Here is a 5,285-nt window from a genome sequence, read left to right as displayed (position 1 = left end):
GGCTCGACCTTACTCAATAATGTTCCTCTATATGATCTTAATGTAGTACTTCTAGTACTTAGTGTTCCTTCACATAGCGCTTGAAATGCAACCATATAATTTGAAGCACTCTTCCGTGTTATTGCAAAAGACCTTCTGAATCATCACGCATTCAATAAGGAAATAGCTTTTGCTCATCTGAGCACCTTATAGGGTATGTGTCTCCATGTGTAATACTAAGTCATGGAATGACCTTAGTCAATGCTCTCATTACGGCTACCAGACTAAATGCATAATCCATGACGTTCTAACTGAGACGATGTCCTCGATAGGTTAAGGTATATATACTTATCTGGAGTATATCCTTAGGGTCTCATTAGAATCTTAATTCATTTGTTCCAGCATTGATCCACTGTCGGCGCTTCTAGCTATTATTAAACTCTAAACCATCTTCGAGAACTTCTCTCGTCTTATACACTTGCGTAAACTTTTATGATCAATCATAATGGTTGATAACTGCTAGTACCCATATCACATCTCGTCTTTCCAATTCGTAGTAGGTGATCGTAATCAATAGGGATTCTCAGTCATGTCCTTATCTATTGCGATAGGTACTGTAAGTAGAATGGTTCCGAATATCTGAAACTATAAGCTGATAGCTTTAATCGTAATATTATAACATCATATACAAAGCATTTTGACCCCTCGTAAGTCTAATTCTGAAGTTCATACATGAATCATGAAGGTTATCCTCAAGCCATAGCTAGTGATAATCGAGGCTAGAAGCGAGTCTCAGCTTATTAGGGATTAGCTAACTGATTACATCAGTTGCACTCATCACTTATAAGCAATATTGTACTTAAACTATCATCGAAGGCAATAGTCGATTAGGTGCTCCGTCTTGCGTGAACAACCTGAATGAAGAACTATGCCTGCTTCAGTGATTCGTGCGTGGCACTCTGCTTGCACTGCTTTCATTGGATTCTCTTCCTCTTTCTTAGCTCTTCACCATGGCTATAGTGAAATATGACTGAGTTCCTAGCTTCTATTGTTCTTTTCGTAACAGTGATCATGCATTCTTAACGCATCTAAGTTCATTGAGATATCTAATCAATCAATAATGCATAAACTTGAATGTAAGCATCAGTACATTCATATAAAACGTGAACTTCTCAATGTTTTAAAATCATTACCACATTCTTTCTTGCTGAGCATGGCGATGTGATGAAGTGCTGAGCTTTTGTCGACTGACTCTTTCATACTAGTGATCATACTAGAAAAATTGGTTAACTCTAGGGTTCAGAGCAAATAAACTGCTCTGATACCACTCTGTCACGACCGGTCCTAATTAAGGATAATTAAGCCGGGAAATCGTGGCTAATGGAGGGAGATTAGAAGCGGGGTAGAAAGGGGAATAATCAAACAAGAAAGGATCGTATTTCATCATTGTTAACAACATGGATATCTATAATATAACAGAGTTTTTGTCGTATAGACTCAAATAACTAACAAGTTCGGATAACTCCGACTTATCCAAAATAACATAAAAATTCTGAGTACGCAGCGGAATAAGGTTCTGATTACATGTATGAAGACATGTAACCCTAGAGTTCATTAATACATAATAAGACAAAAGAGTCCCGCTCGTCACTTCATCACCATCGGCAGCTGCTCAACCTGCACATTTAGAAATATATGCAGGGCTGAGTACAAAAGTACTCAGTGGGCACATATGCCTACTATGAAATATAACATGCTTCGTAAAGTTGTAAATTGTCATGCCATCATAAACAGTACAGCAAGGGAGTTTTTCGCTAAAAAGGCCCAAGCTTACTAAATTCATTTGTGATTCTTAAAGTTCGTCTGCAGACTAAGTTCTCTTGTAATCTATCATATCTGGAACTGTGTGCCGGAGAGGTGGCCACCTCTCACGGACACTTGACCGGCCAACCCACTAGATGACTCACGGTCACTGGTGTACACTAGCCCTGGCAGGATAGCTATCAACTGCTCAGGACCCGAATTCGATTGCATAATAACTGGCAAAGCCACATCAGATAGATATCATACCAAACATTGAAACATTTATGGCAAGACAACATTTGAAATAATTTTCAGTTCAAAGATTTTGCAATGAAATAACTGTTCAAACATAACATTAAACTCATTTGATATATATGAAAGTAATGCCCACCTGATAGAAATTTTCTGTGGTACAGTAGCTCCTTGACTGATTATTAATCTCGTGTTTGACCTTTATTACGAGAATATAAATAAGATACTGCTCGAATAAAATCCTCAATTAATGAGAATGCGTAATTTAACTATGCATGACTCATATTCCGATAATTATTATTCTGAGATAATAATCTGGGAAATTCTATTATAAATCCTAATTGTCGAAATAAAATAATTTAAATAAGGCTCGTCACATGAGGTCGGATAGATTATCATAATCAATCCGTTCTCATCGGGTGTTCTAATCCGTCAATTAAATAAACCCCGTTCCTCGTAGTCAATAGAAAATAAATACTTCAACTTATTCGCTTTATAATCTCATAATTAATCGGGCTTAATAAATAAGAACAAGTAATGTTATAAAATTAAAAAAAGTAAAATAAAATAAAAAGGCTCAACATAAGGCACATAAGAATCACAATCAAACATCATCAAAACATGCTCTGCTTTTACACTGACTCAACTTCAAAATTTAATCTGTTCTGACTCCGACATCTCCTGGACTCGAGACTCATACCGAAAGAAAGATCTTCGAGTGTAGTTTCATATAAAAAAAAATAGAGTCGAAAACTCCAAGTGGTTTGAGAGATATGACGTTTTTACCACGATCTACCATGTTCGGCAGTTTTGAACAATCGAAAACTTGTATTTTTGAAAAATAGTAAACGTTGTCAAACTGGGCTCAACTTTGGTGGATATCTAAATAACACAATAAGGTTAATACCATAAAAATTTGGAAAGCTAGATCACCAAGGAAGTTACTGAAATAAATGACTCTTTTCTCTGTTCTCTGAAATTCTCAGTAGTAATGTGCAGTTTAGGTTTTGCATTTTAAAGAAGTATCATACGAAGTTGGAATGGCTTGAAATTTTACCAGGGTACTCAAGACTCATGTAGGGACTTGCTATAAAATTTTCAAAGCTGTTAGACATCGACAAACCGTCGATCACAGTAGGTCAGTAGGCCTACGAAATTCATATTTATAAGTCCTTAAAAATAATTTATATAAATCAAGAAATAATAGTTTAATCCCAAAAATATTCATTAAAAGTCCATCCTAATTTAAATAAAGAACGGACCTCATTTAAAATAAATAGTCCCAAACTTGTTACGCACATATACTAAATCTTTCACGAAACATCCTTTAAAATAAACTTTGATACATAGAAAATAATTCAACAACTTGAGCTCTTAAGGGGTTGTTTTACAACAGACACCAAATCTACCTCGGATCTCCAAATGAGGCTCCAAAAGACATTCTGGAAACTAGACATTTCAAGGATCATTCTCCAATTTGAATCGAATGAAAAACAATTCAAACGAGCAAGATATGCCCTCTCAAAGATGGGTATTTAACAAGCAAAAATCTGTAAATTTCATATTTCCAGATTACAACCAAGTCAGTGGGCTTTCTTTAAAAATTGATATCTCCCTTTACAAAACTCCACTGGGAACCCCAAAGGTCAATCTGGAAACTAGGGAGAGATCATAACACTCTCCAGTTGGATTTACTCTAAGAACCTTCATGGTTTAGAAGATATGACTATCTAAAGTTCAGTGCACAAAAAGAGTTCAAGTTTGGCAGATTCAGAACATAAATCGGAAAAACCACTTTAAGCTTCACCAAAAATTCTAAAACTGAACAAGTAAGTTCCCAACATGTCAGTGAATATTCAGTAGAAAGATAGGCTTGAGAATCAAATATTTAAGTCGGCCTTTTCCACCTCAAAGTCGTAGGTTTGTAAAATCTACTGGATGGTACATGGAATAAGAACTAGATTTCAAGAATTTATACCGGTTGTTTCCCTTACTCAAAAATGGTGAGGCCGATGTCAAAAGAAAGATACGGGAGTCTAGAGTGACATATTCAAGTTTCAAAGGTTTTCACCGATTGAAACTTTACTTATGATCTCCCAAAGATTGTTTACCAAAAATGTATTCCAGATGGGCAGTGATGTTTACAAATTCATAAATAAATCATGCGAGCTCTAAATATTCTGAAATTTTACCAAAATATAGAAAATGTATGAAAGATGATACACAATTAATGTGAGAATTTTTGGGAACCGTTTGGATGATATGCAACTGAATTCAAAATAAAGAAGCTTAGTATATACCTCTTCAAGTTACAATTTGGAGTTGGAGGAAACTCTCTCTCCCTTTCTCAACTTCTTCTACACGTTTTGGTGAGGGAAGAAAAGACTTGATGGCTGGAACAATATGTGTTGTTGCATAATTGAGTTGGTGGTGAAAGTGGTGGGGAAAATGGTGGTGAAAGTCAAAAAGTAGATTTAGTGGTAAAATGGAGTGGGGAACAAAATTAATGGAAAGAAAAAGAGAAGAAAAAGAAAGGAAAAAAAATGTAGAGGAGAATTATTGATGTATTTTCTCTGTCTCGGTGATTCTGTAACTGTAAGATGGATCGTGTGCTCGTATATGCTTGATACTGTTTATTTAAATAAATCTCGTATTTCGACATGTGATTTCTCGCTTAAATCGATAAATTATAAAATGAATCTAAATTAAATCCGTAGATTTAATTCGTTTGTTGTTCTAATATTTAAATTAAATCCGCAGATTTAATTAACTCACGAGTCAGAAATAAATCACGACTTGAATAAAGATAAAATCTAATTTCATCTTGCTTAAATAAATAACGTGACTTTGCTAAGTCAGTTATAACTCTGAAATAATATCATTAACTGCTTTAACAATATAAATTCAGGATCATAAGCTGAATTCATATTAGGATAAAAACCGTTTTCATTCACTGATGAACAAAAATAAACACTCATTACTAGATTTAAAATATATAAAAGAGCGGGTCGCTACAACGTCCTCCTCACACCGTTCATCGTCGTTGAATCGTCGTCGTTCTTGTCTCGTTCCTCAGTTTTACAGATTACAACGGAAAAACAAAAACAATTTGAAATCCTAATCTAACCACGGATTTTCTCGCGGTAAAAATGATTACAACGTCAAACGACGTATTCCACGAATCAACAGACCACGAAGAACAATAGCAGTAAAAACAACGCACATTATTAATCGTACATAAATTAATAATA

At 35.0% G+C, this 5,285-nt stretch overlaps 1 long non-coding RNA gene across 1 annotated transcript; it reads right to left on the bottom strand.

Moving 5' to 3' along the window:
• Positions 1-1,445: 1,445 nt before the first annotated feature.
• On the bottom strand, positions 1,446-5,035 carry LOC131002998 (uncharacterized). Its single transcript, XR_009094500.1, has 2 exons — positions 4,335-5,035; positions 1,446-2,233 (listed from the first exon to the last, which is right to left on the bottom strand). It is a non-coding gene; the product is annotated as an uncharacterized LOC131002998 (long non-coding RNA).
• Positions 5,036-5,285: the final 250 nt, after the last annotated feature.

The sequence above is a fragment of the Salvia miltiorrhiza genome, unplaced genomic scaffold (assembly GCF_028751815.1).
Source record: "Salvia miltiorrhiza cultivar Shanhuang (shh) unplaced genomic scaffold, IMPLAD_Smil_shh fragScaff_scaffold_57_2, whole genome shotgun sequence".
Lineage (NCBI taxonomy): Eukaryota > Viridiplantae > Streptophyta > Magnoliopsida > Lamiales > Lamiaceae > Salvia > Salvia miltiorrhiza.
The sequence above is the reverse complement of the archived record's forward strand: the minus strand, read 5'-3'. Positions and strand labels throughout refer to the sequence as shown.